At 38.7% G+C, this 25,877-nt stretch overlaps 1 long non-coding RNA gene across 4 annotated transcripts in view; it reads right to left on the bottom strand.

The window, feature by feature from the left end:
* LOC126046924 (uncharacterized) overlaps positions 1-19,055 on the bottom strand; it is a 51,395-nt gene extending 32,340 nt beyond the window's left edge. For 2 of the 4 annotated variants that reach the window (XR_007508471.1, XR_007508468.1), the window contains exons 1-2: positions 2,313-2,581; positions 1,714-1,881 (exon numbers count right to left, since the gene is read on the bottom strand). This is a non-coding gene — a long non-coding RNA (uncharacterized LOC126046924). Of the gene's footprint in view, positions 1-1,713; positions 1,882-2,312; positions 2,582-2,828; positions 2,974-18,913 lie in introns of those variants that run through there. The other 2 variants (XR_007508470.1, XR_007508469.1) reach the window with 2 other exon arrangements.
* Positions 19,056-25,877: the final 6,822 nt, after the last annotated feature.

Below are 25,877 nucleotides of genomic sequence, written 5' to 3'. Positions count from 1 at the left end.
TTTACTCTCAAAAACCTTAAAATTCTCCCCATTTCATCAAAAAACTTAATATTGGAATTTCATAGGCAGGGAAACCTATGATTGTCCAGGAGAGGCAAAGAAACAAAATGAAATGCAAAGAAAGAAACAGTAAATGGAGTTGTAAAATTAATCAGTCAAATGGTTTATGTTAGGATAAACAATTTTGCTCAATGGGGACTCAAAATAGTAGATGACTTTAGTTGACACAAATATTGTTCTAAATACATTTCAAGAGCATTAGGTGTTTCTGTGAATCTTTGTTTCCACATGGCAGACCTTCATCTAAATCACAGCATCGTGGGTGAGTACCCTGTGCTCCCTACACCTACTGCTGAACCATATGTATTATATGATTTTTCCTGCAGTGCAACGCGAGGTGAATACCAGAAACAACTGCATGCCAAGAACTTTACATCCTGCAAATATGCAGGATTCTTCCTTCTGCCATCCATCGGCCCACCTCACCGACAGAGACACCAACAAAGGGATTTAATAGAGCTCTATGCCACAGTGCTGACTGTTGTAGATTTTATGAAAATTAGACTCTTTACCACATATGACTTTGTAAGTTAGCCATTATGCCACCACATAGCTTTTACACAGCTACAGATGAGTTCTGAGTCTCAGTGAAAGACAAGGAAATACAAGGTCATTGCCAATGTCACTTTAGAAGATGAGATTTAAACTGTTACTTCAATGCTTTAACATAACATCTGACAATCACAGGTTCATAACGTGTATACACCACTACGAATCTTAAAATTAAGACAGAATTTTATTGTAGACAGTTGACTTAAGACAGCTTATCGTCAACATCTTGAAAGGGGTAGAGAACAAAACACAAAGCATCCTCAGAATTCCAGCTTTCTAATCTTAATAGGCTTTTCTTATGAAGAAAGTCTGTTTTATTATATTTACTTTAAAATGTCTTAGCAAAGAAAAATTGGATGAAAACTGTATTATCTGGAGTGCCATCATCAAATCTGGCTCCAAACAAATCAATCCACTTCATCTAGTCCTACTGAAACATTTATTATTGCTCTGAACATGAGAAAAGGAATTCCTGATTAAGGAAACCCCCAGCATAAAGTATTACAGAGAGCAGAAAGATCTTGAAAATCCAAAATATGGATTATAAACCCCCACAGTAAGTTCATAAATTGATGGGGACTACTCCTACATGACAGTGCATTTCATCAGTCGAGAGAGGTTGTCATCTACTGTATCTGAATAATTCAGTGTGCAAAACTAACTCATGAATGATGGGTGGTGGGATTATGCTGTTCTAAATTATTGCGTGGGAAAATCCATTAATTTACCCAACTACAGTGGAGAACAGTTACTGCTAGTCTATTTAGGAAAAATTCTAATTCAAAATCTAAAAGTCACAAGATTTTACAGCTACTACATCTGACTTAATTTCCTTAATCTCCCAAGTTCCACATACTGAGTAAACTGAGACACAAGAAGGTTTCTTACAATTAACTTTTGATATTTCAGCAGCTAGGTTACAATCTGTTACAACCTTTTTATGCCGTTTGGTTTTATGTTATGATTATACTTGCCGCTTGTACTATTGTCTATATACTGAACTCCGTGTCCTTTATACGTTTTCAGAGACAAATGATTCAGTATTATTGACCTTCATGAGGTACAGAATAGAACGGTCACCAAGTCACACAGACTACTTACTGTTTGAGGCCAACAGGTTCACTCTTTGATGAATTATTCCAGCTGCAATGATGTATCAAAACCAATCTGCTTGCTATTTTTGGTTAAAAAGACACCATCCCTTGGCTATCACAGTTACAGAGTGACTGAAGAGGAGCATGTTTGACGTTTTGATGATAAAGATGAAAACTGCAGGCAGGAAAACAGAAAACAAAACGGAACTTCAGTTAAAATGCTAGGTTTCATTTCCACTTCACACTATGATTATATTACTGGTCCTGAATGTGTCTTTTCTGCTTTTTCCCTCCTTTCTTCTTTCTTTTATTTTTTGGGGCCAGATTGCCCCAAGAGCTATTTTTAACAAGACACTTGCTCTAGCTTCTCTTCCCAGGAGTCTGTTTTACAACATTAACAATAACAAGCAAAAAGCAGTGGAGTGTTGTAATCATAATACATACAGGGCGAGACAGAGACAAAGTCTGAATGATAAATCCTGGAACTGAAGGAATCCACAAGTGCCTGCCCAGGTTTCCTTCCTGTGATCATTATGCACTAAATACATTAATAAAAATGAATGACCAGTAAATGTCTTTAAGTAACCAAGAAAATTTCAAACCTACCCAGAGACTCTCTTCATTAGGATATGACTGAGGCATCTGTAAGGTTTTGAAGAATTTCTTATTCTAAATCACAAAACATTTCATGAATCAACATCTTCTAGCCATAAGAGTTAAGATAGGACCAAATTAAATTTCATTAGTCTTCTTTTGTCATGAATATGCATATTTTAAAATGCACTGCTCTTTCTAAATTAAGAATGAGCATGAGTTTTCTTATTTTTGTCTAAAATCCTATGGTTCCTCTGTAATAAACGCAACAAGAACCAAGTAATTTGTATCTTCTGTGCTCCCAGAGAATTTCCCTAACATAGATGACATTTAATTAGCCATAATCAGCTAGGTTTAACATTGAAAGACATTTCTGTTTAGCTAATTTATATATCGATAGAGTATAGTAAAGTTAGCTGGTTAAACTGTGCAAAGGAATAAGAGATGCTGAATTTCTATTATTTTAAATGCTTGTTGTTGCTCAGTACTGAGCTACTACCCATCTTCTGCAGGCTTTTCTTAGCATACCTATAAACTCAACTTCTGCTGTGATGCAGTTCGGATCCTAGATGATGGCAGGGCAGTGACATTTCAACTTGGTCAGATTGAATCAGGTGAGAAATAGTTTGATGTTCCAAAGAACCTCTAACATGTAAAATAGCAAAGAATAGACCTGCAGTAAAAAAAAAAAAAAAAAAAAAAAAAAAAAAACCAAACCAAAACAAAAAAAAATCAACCACCACAAACAGGGAAGTGGTTTTCTTGTAATACTACAGTCAAGAAATTCCAAATTGTCCCCTTAAGTTTAGCTATCACTTCATTCAAGAGAGATGAATAATTTTAGAATAACACCTCACGTCTGGCTCTATTATAGATGTCAGAATGGCAAACTGCCTCACCCAAAATGGAAACCAGGACCACTCTTAGTGACAAATTAACTGAGGACTTCCAGGGGTTATTTAAAACATATTAGCACACTCAATAAAAGTGGTACTTAAAAATAGAGTAGAACTTCATGGATCTAACAAAGATGTTCAGAACAATTCTTTTTTTAACTTTTTCTCAGGAATTTCTGAAGTTTACTTGATAATATATTCTCTACTATTAATCATGACACGGACAAAGAATTAAAACGTTGCTCCCTTTTATTGCCCAAGGACTCATCTCTGATTCAGTAATCTTCAGTGTCTTACTCCCAGATCTCCCAAAATTCCAGTATCAGTTCAATTTTTAAAAAAGGTTGACACTCTCAGTCAGGGGAAAAGAGATTCTAAATAATTCTACCATTTAAGCTTAAAGCATTTAGTGTTTGCGCTACTGCTGCTTTCCGTGCTTTATTTTCAGCTGCTGACCACTCATAATTAAAATACTCAGGCCTGTTGTGATTAAGTTAAATAGCTTCACTCTCAGACTACTAGCAGTTGCAAAATACACAGCAAATTTTTTTTTATTTCTAATTGAGCTTCTTAGTATAAGTCACAGCTGTAGAATCAGAAAAGGAAACACTTAAAAAGACTGCATTTGCCAGGCTCCTTCTCCCCAAAGCAGCTATGTATCTAGGGATGAAGCTATATACAGGAAAAGGACCTGGGTATGCTGGTCGACAGCTGGCTGAATGCGAGCCAGCAGTGTGCCCAGGTGGCCAAGAAGGCCAACGGCATCCTGGCCTGTATTAGAAATAGTGTGGCCAGCAGGACTAGGGAAGGGATCGTGCCCCTGTATTCGGCACTGGTAAGTACACAAGTACTTTGAGTACTTGTGTTCAGTTTTGGGCCCCCCACTATAGGAAAGACATTGAGGTGTTGGAGCATGTCCAGAGAAGGGCAACAAAGCTGGTGAGGGGCCTGGAGCACAAGTCTTATGAGAAGCAGCTGAGGGAACTGGGGTTGTTTAGTCTGGAGAAAAGGAGGCTGAGGGGAGACCTTATTTGCTCTCTGTAACTGCCTGAAAGGAGGCTGTAGTGAGGTGAGAGTCGGTCTTTTTGCCCACATAACAAGTAATAGGACAAGACAATCATAGAATCGTTTAGGTTGGAAAAGACCTTTAAGATCATCAGGTCCAACCATCAACCCAACATCACCATGCACACTAAACCATGTCCTGAAGGGCCTTGTCTATGTGCTTTTTGAACACTTCCAGGGATGATGACACCACCACTTCCCTGGGCAGCCTGTTCCAATGCCTGACAACCCTCTCAGGAAACAAATTTTTCCTAATATTCATCCAATCTAAACCTCCCCTGCAGCAACTCGAGGACATTTCCTCTCATCCTATATCCATTCACCTGACAGAAGAAACCAGCACCAACCTTGCTACGACCTCCTTTCAGGCAGTTACAGAGAGCGATGAGGTCTCCCCTCAGCCTCCTCTTCTCCAGGCTAAACAGCCCCAGCTCCCTCAGCCGCTCCTCATACGACTTGTGCTCCAGGCCCCTCACCAACTTGGCTGCCCTTCTCTGGACACACTCCAGCACCTCAATGTCTTTCCTGTAGTGAGGGGCCCAAAACTGGACACAGTACTCGAGGTGCGGCCTCACCAGTGCTGACTACAGGGGAACAACCACCTCCCTGCTCCTGCTGGCCACACTATTTCTGATACAGGCCAGGATGCCGTTGGCCTTCTTGGCCACCTGGGCACACTGCTGGCTCATATTCAGCCGGCTGTCGACCAGCACCCCCAGGTCTTTCTCTGCCAGGCAGCTTTCCAGCCACTCTTCCCCAAGCCTGTAGCGCTGCATGGGGTTGTTGTGACCCAAGTGCAGGACCTGACACTTGGCCTTGTTGAACCTCATACAATTGGCCTCAGCCCATCGATCCAGCCTGTCCAGATCTCTCTGTAGAGCCTCCCTACCCTCAAGCAGATCGACCCTGCCTCCCAACTTGGTGTCGTCTGCGAACGTGCTGAGGGTGCACTCGATCCCCTCACCCAAATCACTGATAAAGATCTTAAACAGAACGGGGCCCAACACTAAGCCCTGGGGAACACCACTTGTGACCCGCCACCAGCTGGATTTCACCCCATTCACCACAACCCTCTGGGCTTGTCCATCCAGCCAGTTTTTCACCCAGCGAAGAGTACACTTGTCCAAGCCATGAGACACCAGCTCTCAAGGAATATGCCATGAGACACAGTGTCAAAGGCCTTGCTGAAGTCCAGGTAGATAACATCCACAGCCTTTCCCTCATCCACTAGGTGGTCACCTGGTCATAGGAGGAGATCAGGTTGGTCAAGCAGGACCTGCCGTGTGAGCGCACTCAAGATGAACCACTCCATAATCTTCCCCAGTACCAAGGTCTGGCTGACAGGTCTGTAGTTCCCTGGATCCTCCCTCCAACCCTTCTTGTAAATGGGCATCATATTGGCAAGCAAGAGGAAATGGCCTCAAGTCATACCAGGGGAGGTTTAGATTGGATATTAGGAAAAATCTGTTCACTGAAAGGGTTATCAAGCATTGGAATAAGCTGCCTAGAGAAGTGGTTGAGTCACCATCCCTGGAGGTATTTAGAAGACACGTAGATGTGGCACTTCGGGACATGGTTTAGTGGTAGACTTGGCTGTGTGAGGTTAACCGTTGGACTCAATCTTAAAAGTCTTTTCCAACCTAAACAGTTCTATGTTTCTATATCTGCCCATCTCCTAAATATTTCCTTGAGTTCTCACTGGCAAGCTCAGTTGGAAAATGTCTACAGAGAACAAAAAAATGGGTTTTGTCACACAGAAATGTTCAAGTTGTTTATTTTAAGAACCTGCAGTTCAGTAGGTTGTGCTTTTCAAGTCCTTTGCTGATAGTCCACAGAAGTTTATAAGAGCATTCACATTATTTGTTTCACTTCTTGCTAATTGCTATGCTTTAGTTTTGTGCAGAAGTACTTGACATAATGATGCTACTGTTCAGAGTAAGGATTTCCTTTCCAGAAAAAGTTGTATTTACTGAGGGAGAGGCACATTACCAAAACCTAGATAAAATACGAATTTCATTGCTGAGATCTACTTTTCTACAATCCAAAATATTATACCTGAAATTCTCAAATTATTTCAGGAATAGTGCCAACATCATAAAATACAGGAAACAATAATGAGAAGCCCTCTTGCCTCTGTGGTGGCACCTTAAATTATTGTTGATGAATGAGGCAGACTTCCAAAATTTCCTTCTTGGAAATCCAAGCCAGTACTCAGATTGAATAAAATCAAGCTTTGCTCAGTGGCAAGCAGTTGCAGTCTGGGGAAAAAGAACCTTCAGTTTCCCTTCCCTTTCCCAGGACACTTTTGCTTAATAGCACAAACCCACAGGACCCAGACTGTTAGCTCACAAAGCCATATGCTTTTCAATAATCTGTGGGAACCATATGAGTATTTAACTAAGTGCTACTCTCCTTTAGTCAGCTTCCTAGTCCCAGATTTCTTTAGCTTTTCCTTCATGAATATATTTAAATCTAAGCAGCTTTCCCTTGTCTTTCTTGTCTTTACTTAGCAGTTTACTAGCTTGAAGGACTGACAGCCAAATTTTTTTAAACTAATATTTTCTTTTAAAAAAAGCCACTGATAAGTACATGTTTAGAAGGTACTAATTAAATAAGCTTGTGTTCATGTCAAACAAATCAGAACAAGAAAGGGCACATCCTACATTTGTTTCTATCTTGCCACAAGAAAGAGAAGCCAACATTTCAGTGCCTCATTTACCTCTGAAAGATGGCAGTAAAGTTTATTACTGTGACCTTTTGTATGTGCCTTAAGTTGAATTACTGGTCATTCCCTGTTCTTCCCGTTTACAGTATCAGTAATCAGCACAAGGGCATGTGAGCCAAAGAAATCCAAAATAGCTGCTCAAAATACAGAATACTCTTTTTTTTTAAATTGTATTTACAGTTCTTTAAAACTTCACAGCTCTCCACTGGCTTTGTTAGACAGTAGCTTTCTTCTACACCATTTTTGAAGTAAATCACCAGCAGGAACAGTGTCTAAGCTACTTTCCTGTACCATTGCCCTGCAACATCTGCATGAGCTGACATTCTGCTCAACAGGAGCGCAGGTTTCCAGTGCAGATCAACCACATGAATGGGACAGCAAAGGAGGTACATTTTGCAACATGAGCTAGGAACATAAATAAATAAATTCTATGATTTACCTCAATCTTTATTGTTTCTTTACCATTATAACCTTGGTTCAATCATTAGATAATTAGATAATTACATGTCCTTGCATTCTCTTTGTTTTGTATCTTACTTTGTGGTGTAATTATATTTTCCATTGTTACAATTCATCTCACAAAGATTATATACTGCCTTTGTCCTTCATTTTTCCCCACACTGGAAAACTTTTAACATATTTGGAAACAGATTATTTGCTCAGACCTACATATCTACATACCTCTAAAATTATAACTGAAAAAAAAATCTCAAAACAAAACTAAACAGAAAAACCCATGGGTTTGTCTACAAATAAGCATAGACTGATCTACAGTGGTATATGTATGAAATAAGCAGCTGATGTTCAACTTCTCAGAAATGCGTTGGGACCAATGATTCACAAGTCAACAGAAGATGGTAAATATATACAGCTTTTGAAAATCTATAAACTGGTTCAGTTCTGAACACCCAGCTATGGTTTCAGTTATACACCATTTAATGGATCTGATCACAGAGTAGAAATGGATCAGTTTTAAAGAGCTTAAGGAAAAGCATAAAAAAATATCTTAGAACTATCAGGAGTTTTAGTTTGTGAAGAAGAAAAGTGTCAGAACAGTATATTGCTAAACTGCTTCCTTGGGTAAAACAGCAAACCCATTTGTAGCATTAGCAAAGTTTAAACACAAATAATGTTTCTTTGAATGATATACTGAGTTACAGCAAGCAGTGGCAAATCACAGTACTTACTCCTCCAGAACTCTCCAGATGTGCACTCAACGCACCTACATTTTCTTTCCGGTGTTTACCTCAGTGTTCATACAGGCCTATGGGCTATATCCCTAAGACTTTGGCAACAGGCAGGTAACCAAGCTGCCACATCAAATTTGAATATTTGCATTTCTCAGCACTGCCAGGGGCAAAATGAAAGGTTCCTGATTAGAGTAATACACTGAACTACACCAAGGGAAGACTGAGGGGATATTAACAGGTGTACAAGCAAGAAGGCATAATCTGTCTTGGAAAAGGGCATGTTCCATCAGTGTCAACAAAATTGCATGTAACCAGATGACTCCTTTACATTTCCAAAATAATACTGAATACACTAGAAGGAACAACCATGTAAATGACTTCCTGCCGTTATGACTGTGAAGGAAATGCATGCTTTTAATGTCATATATAGACTTTGGTACAGAAGCATTTCTTAAACCAATAGAAGAGTGAAGATATATACTGTTTTTAAATGAATCCCAGAAACAAGGAATGGCTGAGAACACAGAAACTAAATTCAGGACTTTCATAAAAGCTTCTCCATAGCTCTATAGTTCCCTTGTACAAATTTACTGCACATAGGATGGTATTCCAGACCTATCACTTTGTTGTAATCTTCATCCCTTAGCAAATAAGGAATAGATTCCAATTCCTGAAAACAGTGGGAAACAGTGCTCCTTTTGACCAACTAGTTGTGGTCAACTAAAATTAGCACTGAAAAAAGAAAAAAAAAGAAAGTAATCAAGCTTGTGTCATCAGTGAAGTATTTATTATAAAGACTTATTTGCTCCCACAGACTGAATTCAACAATAATTGTATTTGATTGTCATCCAAATCTAGAAGATTTGTCCAGAGGCATTTAAAAGAAGTGTAATTATAACTTTAGAATTAACTATAAACTGTAAGTAGAGGAAGGAAAGAGAATTCATGTTACCATGCAATCAAATGGAAATATTATAACAAGAAAATATGAGAGTCTGAAATAATGCAGATGGAAAAGGCACACATGCTTTTGCATTTTTCTCTGGTAATTGGTTGGGAACTTTCTTCATTTCATTCATGCCAATTCTAAAATTACTGCTGCCATTACTGCCCATGAGCAGGGAGCTCATGGGTCCAGACCATCAACAGCTCAGAGCAGCAAGTTTCTAGAAAATAATTTCCAATTCTTAATTTGAGTCTGTCTGTTACTTAGTTTGATAGAGAAATCTTTCCACTTATCTTGTTCTTACTTCATCCCCTCCAAGGAGCTAGGCATATGTGAATCTTTCTGGGTCTTTTATCTTCTTTAATAAGGAATAAGTCTCTATGGGGGAAGGAAACAACATGAATTAGACAGGGACAAGGATAGGAAGGAATCCAAAGCTACTAGAAATTTAAAATTGAGAACAAAAACCTCTCAGTCTGTATAGCTATATATCAAAAGTGCATGTTGTATAATTTGAAAGTCAGCTCATCATTAGATCTGTATTATATAATGAAGCATAAACTTATTTTTGTATAAACCATGGAGTATTGGATCTTTTGCTCACAGATCACCAGAACTGAGAGATGTCTGGTTCAATTATTTCTCTGAGATTTTCTGCAGCTATTTCATAACCCATAAATGTCACTTATCAAAGTGCAATTACATCACTTCTTTGCCAACATCAGCACTTGTCCTTATCAGCATTCCATTTTCTCCCCTGCTCCAATCCTTTTTTCTTTTCCCCCACTTTCTCTCTCTTATTCCTTATTAACCCACAAGACAGCAACAGTGAACACACAATAAGCACCTAGGATATATTGTCACCTGGATAAATATTTTGCAAAGAGCTTTCCAGCTAAGCAACTGAAGTGGGTAAGTACCACTTTCAAAAGACATTAGGTTCCCAGGTGTCCATCTCACCCCTTTGCAGGAAATTACTGCCCCCTCACTAGAGCACAGTAGGGTACATGCATGCAACCCTGCTCCCGAAGTTCACCGCACAGCGTATTAGTACCAACTTAGCTTCAACTGAAATGCTAAGCTGTGAATGAGAGTGGCAGAAGCACTGGCACACAGCTTACTCTTCTGGGGCGGGAACTTCTGGCAAGGTCTGAAATGCAGAAAGGTGACAGCAGACCTCCTAAGTGCTCCCAGTAAATCACCAAAGTCCATTTGTCAAAGTCCGCAGATTGCCTGGTATGTCTCCAAAATACTAGTCTAGGTTTTGGAAGCAGAAGAACCAACAACCATGACACCCAAAGGAAGCTTCTCTTTAGAGTACTTAGCTCAAAAGCTGACACCATGACTGCTACCAGCACAAAAGACAACTTTGAGCTAACTCTGGTACCTTTACAGGACAGTGCACTAAAAAGCCTGAATGCCACTGTCCACTGAGACTTCAGTTTCTCACTGCCCACCTGAAAAACACAGCAAGTTCCCAAAATCACTGTGTGTTTTTGGAAGAAGAAAATAGCCCTAGTGTAATAGGAAACACAACCTTAAAAAGTAAACATTTCCTAATGGTGAAGGGTCCTTATGGACACTGTGGAGCCAGAGGGGAGGGAGAATGGAGGGGAACTGATCTATAAGACTTGTTACCCTCCTTTTCCTGTCTCTCCACCAGTTTTAGACTTCCCTCCTCACTGCCCTCTCTTCACACACCCTTTGGGACAGGCAACATTGACTATACTACTTAAGAAACAAGTCATGTAGAAACCACATGCCTGCAGGCTGGTAGATGTAATGTGAAAGGGGAGAAAACTTTCATTTCTATAAGAGAGGGAAAGATACCAAGAATTTCAGGAGACAGGCTCATCCCAAAATGATTGCCCTGTCTGTATAACACCTTTGAACTTCTGCATAGTAGAAGGGAAAAAAAAGAAAAAAAGATATTTCAAACAATAGGAATCTGCTTAGCTTTCAGTATAGGCAGTTCCTTTATATCTCTCAAAAATATGCTGATCTAAACAATCTTTTAAGGATTTTTAGATTTTGTCACAGATACAGTAGGTATAGACAAACTACACTATTAAGACTTTTTATTCTGCAATAAAATCTGAGTATTTAATAAGAATTAGAACATATTCTATAGCTGATTGACTATATAAAATCTTTTCAGTGTTGCTCTAGTGCACCTCTAATGCAGAGATACTTACTAAAATATTCAAAAGCAACATTAAACCATGTCAATAACAAAAGCTTTTATAATGGACTCAGTTCCAAGAGTTTACAAAACAGACATAAGCTACTTATACCTGAATATACTCAAATGCCCAGAAAAAGAAGCAGAAAAGATGGAGAACACTAACTGGATATTGGAGATGCTGATGCTCTGTCAGTACAGGAAAAGCTGTTTTCAAGACAGGTGAAAAGCAAGAGGACACTCAGACCAGCTGCTCTACATTTACAATGTGTACTTAATCTCACTCATCTATGCCTAAATACTTGTGGATACTTATTTTTCCTCCACAATACTAGCCAATTTTATTGGCGACAGATCATCTTCAGAATACTTAAACAAAAACGCAGCTTAAAAAAAAAATCTCTGATCTTATGCTGCAGTTATAACATGTCAGATCTGACTTTATACCTCAATAAAGCCACAGAAAAGTGTTAACACTTTACTTTCCTGAAAACCTGTTAATCAAACATCTAGCCTTCATTAGCACAAAGCTAGCATGTGCTAGCATTTTAGAAAAGATAAGCTACTTTAAAAGATTTGATTCAGCAAAGTACTCAAATGTGAAATCCCAATTGATACCACAATTGGTACCATGATTGGTACCTCAGTAAACTATACAAATAAATACACATTTCCTTCCATCAGTTCCGAAATATAACTAAAAGCAGAAGATGCACATCTAAATGCCTAAAAGCCCCTTTGAAATACTGAAAACAGTAATATGAACCCTTCTGCAGCAATTTTTACATGTAGTCAGGTGAAAACATTGACAGATTATTTTTTTTTTAGAATGTTATTCAGTTTTAAAATAGCTTGGTTTTGAAGTACAGCAGATGGTCCAGTCTTAATAGGGTATCACTGTACACATTTAACCTTCTTCTCTATAGTCTCAATGTCCGTTCCTAAAAGGAGAGATTTACAGGAAAATTATTGAAATGGTTTGATTTCAGTCTTGTGGATAAAAAAATTTATTTGGTAAGACAGCATTACCAGAAGTGCCTTGAAATGCATTTAGTTAAAAGAATATTTTTCCCCATACATACATCCATGCGCATGCACAAGGCACAAACATTTACGTTTTATAAAGGCCCAGCCGTCTACCGAGCTTGCTGTAGCTGCAGATGCCTCTCACAGAACCATATATACCCATAGCTATATAGCCGCTAACCAAACCAGTATCATCAGAAACTTCCTCTTACAACAGCTTTGATAGAAAGTATGATCACTGTAAAAGATTAGAAGCAGACTTAATCTTTCCTTCTCCTTCTGATATTTGTTCACGTAATAATAGTCTATCTAGAAAGTACTGTTTGTTTCTCTTTCCTGGATGTAGCTCAGGAGATAAGCAAAACTACAAGAGCTCTAAAATGCTAGAAGAGGATAACTACTAAAACACATGTTCTGCCTCCTGGTGCACAAATACTTTTTTTTTCTTTTAAGAGCTTATGTCCAGAGTTTATCAAAACATTGCTTTGAGTAGATCCCAAATCTCTGATACACCTAGGTATGTGCTGTTATTCAAGGGTCCTATAAAAATTCAAGGCAGAATTTAAATCCTAAAAAAATAAAATAAATCATCCTTTAACACAGCAATTCCCAAATCATGTAGATTTGTATGACGAGGTTTAAAGATGAACCATCACCAAGTTCTTCTATCTTTTCTTTTGCTAACCAGCTCTGACTGGTAAGATGAATTTACTAGCAGTAAAGACACTAAAAATGTCATGAAGTACACAAATAGGATGCCATGAAAAGACAGTAATCCAGCATTTCCTAAGAATTAGGCCTCTAAAGAGCATCTCAGAAATGATGCTTAAGATGTTTGGCACCCAAAAATCTCCAATCTCTCAATAATCCTGTCCCACTACAGCACAGCCCCCAGGCCCAGGGCAAAGGAAACAGCTGTAATTCCTACCCTCCTGCGACTCAGCAGTCTAAGCAGATGTGTGGGAAATACTGCCCTTTTCCACCCTCTTCTTTCATAGATAGAATTTATTCATGGGCAAACACGGGAAACAAGCTGGCTTCTTAAGCCTTGTGTCAAGGAATACCAAGGACATAAGAAACAGAAAACTGCTCTATGTCATGATCCTCCTCTTCTGTGAATAATCAAAGAATGAAGATTCTGAGGTTTTCTGTTCTGGTGTGCTTCCATGGCTTTGTACTCACTGCAAGGATTTTAATTAAAGAGAAACCAATAACAACTCACCCTTTGTCTACATTATCATTAACCTGTTTTCTTTACAAATTAAAGGCACTGAAGCAGAATTTTATTTTTTTTAATGATGCTATTAATTTCGTTCTCTTGGATCTTTTACCTTTCTTGCACAGACTACTTGCTTGCATTACTTTTAGTCTCATCTCTCCTGAGAAGGGATCCATTAGGTGAGTTATTTTTAATAATGCTGCTGTTGTTAAATGTTTGGGTATGAAGTTTCTTCTAAAGCTTCTGCAGCACTCACAGTCCCTACCACAAGAGAAAAAGTTGGCATATCTAGATCTGGAATGGTGTTCAAAAGGATGTTATCAACTTAAAATTCATACTGCACCACATCCAGAAAGTATGAGTTTCTCACTTCTTAAAGCATACAAAAACCAGAAGTATCGAGGCTGAAAAAGAATGATCACAGAAGAAATCAGAGGAAGAGTACCAGGGAGGAGGGAGCATGCAAGATTAAATGACGAGTTGAATAGAGATGAGCTGAGAACAGATGATAAGAAAATGGAACATAATGCAGCAGGATTGTGGAAAATATTGAAGGCAGTTAAAAAAATAAAACAGGAAGAAATTGGAATGCGGAAACACAAGGCAATGCTAAAAAATATTTCCTCACATTGCTGATTGCTTGTAAGTAGTGATTTTTTGGTTGACTGATACTGTGTAAGCAAGACTGAGTTAGGGGCATTCCTCACTTGTCCTTCAGAAGTCATGTATACTATACAGGAAAATTATTCCATTAGATTCTGTTACCTTCACCACGCCCTATCAGATCTCAGATCTCTGAATCCCCTTCCCTTTCTCTTTTTCTTGTAGTTCCCAGAACTATGTTAGAGTGCCTCACAATAAGAAAATGCTCTGGCAAGTCACAGCATGGCAATTTAGACAAATATGCCTGATACCAAGCAGTACCATTTCACTTCTGTGATGGTCATGCAGAGGCACACACTAAACAAGTGCTAACAGGTCACTCAAGATGGATCTCACATAAGAAAAGCTACAAAGCCTGCAAGCAAATGTTTGTTTGTCCTGCTGTAGGTATTTTTTAAGTTTTCTGTTGTATATTAAATATCACATGGAACAGATCAAAATATAGAGTAAGGGTATTTTAATCAAAATAAATGGAGGAAAGATGCATATCTGTGTCCGTGGTCTGGGACTAGACGCATACACATTGACACACCTGAGGAATAAAGCTTTATACATTAATCTAGAAGAGCAAAGCTTGTCCTATGGAGTGTCTCAATACCATGTCATATTGATTAGTACTGTTACCACAGTGTTAAAAAGCTAAGGGATTTTTTTTCCTAATTTGTCCCAAAAACATTACTGTGCATATTTGATCAAAGCTCTTTCAAAACTCAGTCTCAGTTTCTTCCACTTCAGGTTCTTAGAAGAAAACATGTAAACTCATAGCATTCAAAGTCCTAAAGTAATTCAGCTGCAAGATGAAAAACATAAAAGAAATACATATACTATCTTGAATGAAGGAACTTTTCAAATAGTTACAATTCATTTTAAGACTACACTTTTGTTCAGATATGCATAATCTAAAATTAACACCTTCCAGAAATTCCAGGATAGTGGGTGCATTTACAGGATCAAATAGTGAGGTATAAAGAAGGAGGGGTGGGGGGTTGATGTGCTGCACTCCATTATGGTTCCAGGACCACATGTCCACACTGTATCCTTACCCACAATGAAGTTCATGCCACTTGCCAATCCTAGGTGCACACTGTGCAGGCACAGAGAGCTCACTGATGGAGTGCCTTCATTTACCCCACAGGCAGAGTAGTCTGAATGGCACCCCAATACATGACTTCAGACTTGGTTCCAGCAGGAAGGAAAACATGATGCGCTCCAGCGCATACAGCAAGTTTTGTACAGGCACAGTGCAAATTTGCACCCAAAAGAACCCCTCTACCTCATGTCACTCACTCCTAGTGACCTGCAGTTCTTATCCCAGCTCTCATCATCATAGACAATGCCATCAAAGACAGAAGCTGTGCTGTTTTGACAGCACACTCAGCACAACTTCCAGTCTGATTTCTGTGAGGAGAGGTGGCACCTGTCAATCTGAGAGAAAAGTCATCCAAAATTTTAAGCATTGCTCTGACACCAACCCCTTCTATGAGGTTTAACAAATAACTGCTTCAGCTTTCTCCTGGTAAACAGGGAGGAATTATGGGCCAGTGGGAAGTACATGCCAGAGTAAAAGGCAGGAACTCTCTTCTGAGCAGTTTTATAATACTTCACACATTCAGAAGTCTCTCTGTATGCCAGAAGACCCAGAGGCAGCACTTCTTGTAGTGGCAAACATATATGTACAGCAACCATGAAGGAGTTAAAACATGATAAACTGTAGGGTTAGGTTGGAAGTTGTAACAAATTAGGACCCAAAGATACACAAGCCAGTGAGAGTTAGAAGCTTCTGAGGGTCATGTGAGTCTCAAAGTTGAGTGAAGTACTGTCAAGTCTAAGCCCTGCTGTCACATATTCTGAAGATTTCCTAGGAAAAGTATTTGGCTGGTTTCTTGAGTCTCTACTTTGCAGTGCATATTACAAGATATTAAATGCATATTCAACTTAGACCAGCTACCCTCTTTGTTTTCCTTCTGGGACTATTAAGGATGTGCCAGTAGCTACAAAGTGTTGCTTAAAAGACTTAAAGTAATTTCCTCATCAAATATTAAGCTTCATAGAATCATGGAATGGTTTGGGTTGGAAGGGACCTTAAAGGTCATCTAGTTCCAACCCCTCTGCCATGGGCAGGGACACCTTCTACTAGACCAGGTTGCTCAAAGCCCCATCCAACCTGGCCTTGAACACTGCCAGGGATGGAGCGTCCACAGCTTCTCTGGGCAACCTGTTCCAGTGCCTTACCACCCTCAAAGTCAAGAACTTCTTCCTTACATCTGATCTAAATCTGCCCTCTTTCAGTTTAAAGCCATTACCCCTTGTCCTATCACTACATGCCCTTGTAAAAAGTCCCTCTCCGGCTTTCCACTAGGCCCCCTTTAGGTACTGGAAGGCTGCAGTAAGGTCTCCCTGGAGCCTTCTCTTCTCCAGGCTGAATGACCCCAACTCTCTCAGCCTGTCTTCATAGGAGAGGTGCTCCAGCCCTCTGAGCATCTTCACAGCCCTCCTCTGGACTCACTCTAACAGGTCCATGTCTTTCTTATGTTGGGGGCCCCAGAGCTGAACACAATACTGCAGGTGGGGTATCATGAGAGCAGAATAGAGGGGGGAGAATCACCTCCCTCAGCCTGCTGGCCATGCTGCTTTTGATGCAGCCCAAGATATGGTTGGCTTTCTGGGCTGCAAACACACACTGCAGGGTCATCTTGAGCTTCTCGTCAACCTACGCTCCTAAGTCCTTCTCCTCAGGGCTGCTCCCAATCCATTCTCTACCCAGACTGTATTTGTGCTTGGCATTGCCCCGACCCACGTGCAGGACCTTGCACTTGGCCTTTTTGAACTTCATTCATCTTCTTCCTGTGGTCCTTAAGCAAAACAGGGTTCTGGAAAAATCTTTTGGGAGGCATAATAAAGACCATGCAAACAATAACAGACTTGATAAATCATTTATAAAAAAAGTAAAGGGAGAACATTCTCAAATGTCAATGCAAGAAGTATTTCCACTAACATAAAGTATAATAAAGCACTCTATCTTAAAACAGATAACTGCCATACCTAGGCATGCGCTACAGTGGGAAGATACCAATTACAGCTGGCAGAAAGCAAGCAATCCAGTGGTTGTTCAGCCAGTTTCCTTAAGAGACAAATTTCTCAGTGAGAAAAGAGGAGTCCACCTATGTAATATGATACAACTCAATGGATGAATTCAAGCTTCTTGAGAAACAGCTGTGCACTTGTCTTCTTTCATCAAATGAGTAGACTAATGCTCTTCTACTAATAGTGTCCACCCATAGCAATCAAGAGACATAGGCTGTTATTTTTATTTTTGGAATTTCCTTTATCAATAAAGCATTTTTTCCACAGAGAGTAAACAGAGTAATGACAGTATCGTAGAAAACTCACTTCTTACGAAGCTCAGGTCTTGCAGTCTCAGATGGTATGCTTTAGCACACTTGCACCAATTTCAGTCTTGCCAGTTCACTCCTATAAATGATCCAGCTCACCATGTTATGAGGTCATGTTAACTCTAGATAATAGAACTGTCCTTTAAAAAGTTTTGGCTGCTTTCAAATACAGAAGGAAGCTTTGGGGGTTAAAAAGCTACTGCAGAAATTGATGTGTCGTTATCATCTATGCAACTTCTTACGCTCCGTGGATATTCAGGAGTTGATTATTTGCAGCCTCAGCATCAACTCCTGTCACAACTATTAAAAGACTTCATATTAACAATATTGGCAAATATGTAGTAGCAGCTACCTGATTTCTACGGGCAGTGAATGGAACCCTTCCTGCCTTTACATATGTGCTAAATGGTGATTTTTATGGAATGCAAATGCTTTGTTGGGTACATTTCAGTTTGCATGTTTAAGAATCATTAAAATTCACTGAACTTTACACAATTAGTCATGATATTGTATAATTATTTGCCCTTCGTCTTACCTACTGTCAGCCATTCTGATTTTGCACACATTAAATGTTCAAATAAACTGCAAGTTTATACATAAACTTAAAGCAATTAGAGGGATTTTGTTCAATCTCCAATACTTCATGAGTAAAACAAGGTAACTTGCCTAGGAAAACCACAGGAATCAGATGACAAATCTAGAATTAGGATTAGTACTTTGCTGATGTGTTCAAATTCTGAGGTTGTTAATAACAAGCCAGATCCAAGGTCTGCTTAAACCAACAAAGAGAATGTCATCTTCCTTCAGAAGCATTTTGGATCTGGCTCTATATTCTCTGTGAAGAACGAACAATCCTATTTCTGACTTTAGAAAAGAAAACACTATCTCTAAGCAGAACAAAACAGAGAGTCCTCTACATTTATCAGTGAGAATTAACTTGACAGAAAGACATTAAGGATTTTATTAACAAAGCAATAAAACAAAGCAACTGTGATAGCAAGATGCAACCAGTAGTAGGGCTAGAAATCCTTCTACAAATTTTTCCTGTAACATGCATATTTGCACTGTACAAGCGTAAGGTCTGTAGACCATTTGAATTATTCAAAATTGACTGAGCCTTCTTTCTGAAGGAACCTCCCAGGAATCTAATACAGCATCAGGGACAAGGTAACACAAACAGACTTGACCTCTTTTCTGCTTACATTTCATAACTTAGCTACAGTGTCAAACAGCAAGCCAGACTAAAATAATATTCTTCTTATGAGGATTTAAAAAAATGAGTAAGTATAATTAGTAAAACTATAATTACCAGTGCAATGTTCCCATTACAGCAATAAAGAAAGAGTGCCTGTAGAACAAACTCTAGTTTCCTTCCTTCCAGGATAACCAACCACTGAAAGAAATGAGAAAAACATGAATAATTCAGGATTTTACTTGCTTTATGTAAAAAAGGGCCCAGAATGTAAGTTTCAGATGAATCCCACATTCACTGAAAAATCAACTCATTTACTTTCAGAATAGTAAATGGAGAAAATAATTTCCTTTTAGACTACTGCAGTGTATGCCTATTTTGCACCCTGTTTGAACATGCAGTGAGGGATTAACTGGCATAAGCATCTCAGCCCCTTACCCTGAAGGTGTGAACAGCACTTTTAAGAGACTTCTTCATCTCTGACTTTGCTTTTTTGTTAAGTAGGCACACTTGCATAGACAAGATTGTCAAAAATTAGACAGCAGAACATATTAAACAATAAACGAGGAGAAATAGATCACATTTGAATACCACTTTTTGTAACTCCAGTGAGAATAAATAAATAGAGCGACAAGGTCTCTGTCCCTGAATCTAATTCTGTTAAGTAATTTACTCACTTTCAAACGGCTACCAAAAAGTAAAATGGAAGAGCATCCCACATGATGCACAATTACCATAGTTTTAAATTTGTCCTGAAATAGAGTTTTACAGCATACACCAAGGAAAGCAGCAGAGAACTTGCTACCACATCCTGGTGTCTTTTTACAGCAATCACCAAACCAGACCAGGTGTGAGAATGATCTACTCTACATCCTATCTCTGATAGCAGGTCTGGCCCGGTACATCAGAGGCAAGTACAGAGACCTGCCCAGTCAGGATGCAGTATTTTTTGCTGATGAATTCTTCAGCTCACATCTCTGCAGGATTTTGCATTAAAAAGAGGGATCCTGTGATGTGCCTTAACTATGAAACCACTATGCAACAGGCGGATGTAACTGTCAATATGAGAGGCTGCAGAACATTAAGTGCCACCAAGTGCAGTCCCAAGGAGTCAGCCCTGATCTGACCGTAGAAAGCCATTCAGGTTGTCTTCAGGATTAAGGTCACATCATTCTCTCAGTCACAATGGAGATTTGTCTTCTCCATGTCCGCAACTCAAGGTGATTTCCAGCAATGCCCAACAGCCCTGACTTCTGTCCCTAAAAACAGTTGTGCTTCCAAATGGATGAGTCTTGTCACTTCTGTTAATTGAATTGTATTCAAGAGTATGATCTTGTTTACAAACAGTGCAAATCAGTCTTAGAAACTCTGAAACCTAACTTTTCTTAGCATCCTACCATTGGTGATACAACCTCGTATCTGTGGCTGTAGCATTGGGATGCACGCAGGTTCCAAGATAATGTACATTTTAGCAACACAAGAAATGAGAGGCATTAGTTCAGTCATATTCTTTCTTCCTTTGGTTGCAGTCACTGCAGTTTAATTTTTTCTTTACAACATTTAAAAAATATTTGGGCAAAACTTAAGTTTTCACAATCACAATTTTGATTTGTTTTGCAAATATCTGTGCTCCCATGAACATAATGAGTCATTAAAATTCTGAAATAGTTTTCTCAACTACAGGATTGCTTGATATAAAGGTTATCATCTGCATCTTGAGACAAAAATCGTATACAAGCTTAATTCACAGGGTAGCGCCTAAGAATATATATCCCATAAATGTGTTTTAACACAGGTCTCCAGCTGAAAAAGAACAAAACCTAAAATACATTCACGGGCTTCCTTATTCAGAACTGTCATTCTACTCTGGAATGTAAATCCACAGGTAGTATCTCAAAGTAATTTGCTGGTTACAACTTGACCACAATGACCATTATGACAAATGGCTAAGTCAGGTGAACAGCAAGTCATAACAGCAATCAACAGCACTTTTAAAGTTTTTCCGTGTTGTTTAAAATGAAACAGAAGAAAAACTGTCTTTTGGCTGAGGATAAGGGCACCTCAAAGAAGCTCAAAGAATACTTTAATAAATCAAGATTAAGGGCTCACATCCCCTTAATCTCCCCGCATGCAAAAGTGTTGCAGGTAGGAAGGAATGACAGAGGATTCCAGCACGTGTGTATGAAGTGGCAGCTTCTTCAGGCAGGAAAAGGCAGGCAGTACACAACCCATTTCACAGTCAGTATTTTAGCTGCATCAGCCCACTTAGAAATTCTGCCGTACAGATAACAAAAAAATGGTAGCTGCCTAGGAGAGCTTCCTGTTGTAAACTGTCTGCAGCTGACCCATTGTGTACCATTTGCTACTCACTGTCAAATGTTAATAGCCCCTGTCACTTGAGCTATGGATAAAATAGGACAACCAAAAATTATAGGCATATTAACAGAGAGAAAGCATTCTAGATGCCCTAAAATACAGAAAAGGACCACTGGGGGTGAGGGGGAAGATATAAAAATTCCATTATCTTGTTTCTGTCACTTTTCCTTATACATGCTTAAAAGAATAAAAAGTCATATAGAGGTACACATGCTGGATCTTTTTTCCTATAAACACATCAGGCAGACTCCAGAGCATAAACAGACTGTTACTCCATTTTACTCGTTGAGCTAAAGAAAAAGGCCAGCTGCTTATGGATTTGACTCACTGAACTCAAAAAGCTGCAGTGGGTCATATGTTCCGTATACTCACTGCAGGGTTGTCATAGTAATTTCTCCCTGTTTTTCACTTTACCACAGGACTCCATGGGAGGGACTGTGCTTAGCTCAGCACAGGTAAGTGTGTGTGTGTGTGTGTATGTGTGTGTGTGTGTGTGTGTATAATATGCATATAGTAGGCAAGGGAATGGCATTGTAACTTCTTCTTTTCCCCTCACTCCATTAGCAAGTACCCCTCCATTCAAATAGCAGCCTGTTAGAATAGCATTAGTTCCTAAAAGAAGCAAGGCAGTTACTACAGTTACTATGGGCACATCAGCTGGCCCAAAGCAAAAGAGAAAACCCAATTTACAGTGCCACAATCAATTCATACACTCCCAAGGAATGTAAAATACCTAATTTATACTCAGTATGTTCTTACATACTCCAAAGTATAAGTGACTTGCTACTTCCCTTTAGGCATAAGCTCACGATGCTCCTCAGTCTCCTGTAGGAGGCATATCAACTTCACAAACTGCTGAGGATGGTGGTAGTTGGTATAGTTGCACCTTCACTGCGGTTCAGGACCTTGCATTAGTTCACTTGTTAACTGAAAGGAAAACAGCGATAGAGGGTCAAGATATTTTCTAGCAGCATGTTTTTATTTACCCTGTACGGAAAGACTTAGAAGCAGCACATGGACAATTCCTTTCAGAAGCTGCAGCTACAGTGCTAGTCCTTTCAGCAGTTTAATATGCCGGCGTTGTTAGACTTTTGTCTTAGCCCCTAACTTGTTCCATCTTGGAATTGCCCAGACCAAAGTTACTCATCTTAAAGTATATACACTGGGCATAACTGTTCTTCAGAAAAAAGGAACTTCAGGTAGGTTTGCCTGGAGCCAGTTGTTGCCAGAAGGAAAACACTTTACCAATGCAAATTCTCTCAGTTATCAGCAGCATACAATTATTCTACGGGTTCCTACATGTGAAGCTGCCTGGGTTTAACACTAAAGTAAGTTCCACAGTGAGGGATTGCTGCTCACAATTATTTATTTATTTATTTATTTTAGACCGAGCATTTACTACAGAACTCACAAAAAAGTCTAATCTGTCCATTTAAAATAAATAAATAAATAAAGCATTACATTTTCTCTCACTAACTCAGCTTGCTTTTAACTGAAACAGTTGTGAAACCCCTGTGTCAGAAAAGAAAAGATCAGGGCAAAGTTAGAGAAACATAAGGAAAATGGGCTTAGTTACTGAAAGACAGAATCATACATTTCAGGAAAAGAAAGGGTCTTCTGGGTCATATAGCTTATACCCCTAGACAACAGGATGGTTGCTGCATGGTCTCTAATGTGTTTTCATTGATTTCTTTTTTCTTTTTTTTTTTTAATATTCCAGAGAGACAGCATCTCATCAAGCCACCCATGATAAATTCCTCTTTGTCTGCTTAATTTACTGTAGAGCTGGATACCATTTCTTAGTGTCTGCAAGCCTTCCTTTTATTTGCTATGTTATCTTTAAAATAATTTAAATACAGTTCCTTTCTTTTATGATTGTAAGTATGTTCCGACTTCAACACTACAGTGGAAGCCACACCAAGTAGCTTCCACTTTCCTCACATGAGAGTATTTGTGATCTGGAGTTCATGAACTGTGCTGCAGTTTCATACAATAAATGGTACTTTGCCACATTCTTTTCATAAGGACGAACAATCACAGACTTACTTATTCAAGCATATTACTGAACAAATTCACCCCAAAGTTACTTACTTAATTTTACATAACCATTTCTGAAATATTAGTTTGGAGTTTTGCTGTCATCCTCATTAAAAAATGTTTCCCTAACTACCAAATGTTGCAGACAAGCAAGATTTAAGAGTCTAAAGGCAGTATCCAAAGCCAAACATTTTCAGATTTGGCTGTTCTGGAAGATTTAGAAGCTGCACACTGGCAGTTTACTTCACAAGTTACTACTGGTTCATAAACTGAAAACTACAGTTTCATAGTCACATACAGTCAGCAATTAATCCAGTATAATGATGACAACTATTACTAATAATGATACAAGAAGTGGCAAAAATAGAAAAGGTATCATTAGCAGGTTAAACTAATCTGTTCAGGCAGTAGAACACAGCTCAAAGTTTCTACCCTTAAGCAACGATGTTTGAAATTTAGAGACTCAGTGTAACTTTCAGATGTCTACATATTTAATTATTGTTGCATAAAGACAATAAATCAGGTTTTACAATGCATCAGAATTTAAAATCAACTGTTATTAATAAATAGAAAAGCACAGGAATTGGTAATATGCAGAACAACAATAAAAAGGAAATAAAAAGCATAGGGAAAGCAAATAACACTGAATTATTCAAACTCACAGTCAGACTATGAGTTGGTCATATTAGACTAAGCTTTCCTAACTTATACTATAAAAATCTTTGCCTCTAGCTATTAAATCAGGAGATACTATCTCCAGGCTTTTGAGAAGTTTCCTGCCATTCTAGTAGCATAGTTCTTAAATAGAGTTACAAGAATCTTCCAAGATTACTGATGTTTTGTGGATCCAGATCTCAAATATTATATACCATAATATAGACACTAAATATAGACAGACTTTATTTGAAGTCTTCAGGAATAGAAAGAACAACACACATAGTTTACCACTTTGGTGCTTGAAAAAAATACATCAGTTGCCTCTAAGAAGATTTGCTTAGAAAAGATTAAAGTATCAAGCTGCTTCTTAAACCAGACTTGAGAGAGGAGATGGAGCATCCGCCACTCTTTGCACAGCTGCAGTCATTTTGCAGCGTACCTAAACACTTGGTGTTCCCAATGAAAAGAATAAAGTGTCCTAAACCACTTCACGTGATGTAACCACCCTCAAAGTGAATACACTATCACTGAACAACGTAATTTGAACACCAGATTAAAGCACGAACAGGGACAAATCATCAGTTCCACTTCTAAGACTGGGAAATTCAAGTGCAAGAGGGAAAATGACTCAACACCAGCACGGACTTTCTGTTTGTTCCGAGATGTGCTTACAGCAGATAGCAGTGTCTGAAGCAAGCAGTTTAAGTTACAGCTATATATTTTTGCTTATGAAGGACTTAATTCTTTTGGCCACACGTTTCAAGCATTACTGTAAACTTAGTACCTGAAAAAACACACCATACTGCATACGCAGTCTTAGAAACATTGTGATCCAGTTAGAGGTGGGAAAAAAAAAAAACCCAACAAACTTGTAGGTGTGCATTTACTGTATTTCAGCACGCAAGTCACATTGATTTCTTTAATTGCCTGTTTGCATGAGCAACTTTCACCCAGTTTTGAAAACATAACCTACTTTTGTTTTGCAGGCTTCACGGAACATTGCAGTTAGTTTGTTTGTAGCCCCCAGTGCAAAGTGTTCCTTCTCTTTTGACTGAAATTAATGCATGGAACCATTACTTTTTCTTTGCTTCCTACATTATTCAAATGTCATAATTGAAACCCTACAAAACCTGGCATGCTATTAGACTCAGACACAATAAACGATGACCCAAAATGTTTTTGAGACATAATCCCCTGAAGGTAAGTATTCCACATAAAGTCCCATAGTCCAGATTTCAGAATTAATTACTTTTGTCATTTGTGACAGGCATTATGAATCTGACTTAATTATATTAGGAATGTCTGTAAACAGAGTAACAGCTCAAAGGGAATGCATCTTTTTGATAAAATTTGCCATGCATCTTTGATGCTGAAACACAAGGTCTGGTTGGGGGATTAAGCTAAATGTACCTAGAGAATTAATTATATAATACTGCCTCGGCTGGTTAATATGTTTAAGACTGGCTTGTAACAGACTGTCATGAGAAAAGTGACCTGTCTGATTAACAACAGTAGTACAACCAATACTGGTATCTTAATAAGCATATGGCCACCAGTCCTAGAGGAACGCAGGAACAACACTGACAGTATTTATCAGCTTCAAGGCTGGCAAAACAGCACAGTTTCTCTTTGAGGAAGGATCCAAGACTCCAAAACTACTCCTGCTACAACACAAGCACAGTAATCGCTCTGAGGTACAGAAAATGAAGAGTTATTCATACCAGTATGTTTAGAAGTCCCTCCATAGTAAAAGCATATGATGGGCTAAGATTGTTTAAATAAACACGACAATTTCAGAAATTTGCCATTGTCTCAGACGGTGCCATCAGCACATAATATTTTGTCTTAGACAAACATTTCAGGACTTGACTTCTTAGAGCAAGAAGCGATTTTTTTTAAAACTCAGTAACTTAAGTGCAGTTACTTGAAATTCTTTACCAATCCACTCAGCAAATATTTATTTTAGTAACTATTTTAATTAGGTCCCATTTTAATTTATTTAGCAATTAAC

This window comes from Accipiter gentilis, chromosome 17 (assembly GCF_929443795.1).
Source record: "Accipiter gentilis chromosome 17, bAccGen1.1, whole genome shotgun sequence".
NCBI lineage: Eukaryota > Metazoa > Chordata > Aves > Accipitriformes > Accipitridae > Astur > Astur gentilis.
This window is presented reverse-complemented; position numbering and strand designations above follow the sequence as displayed.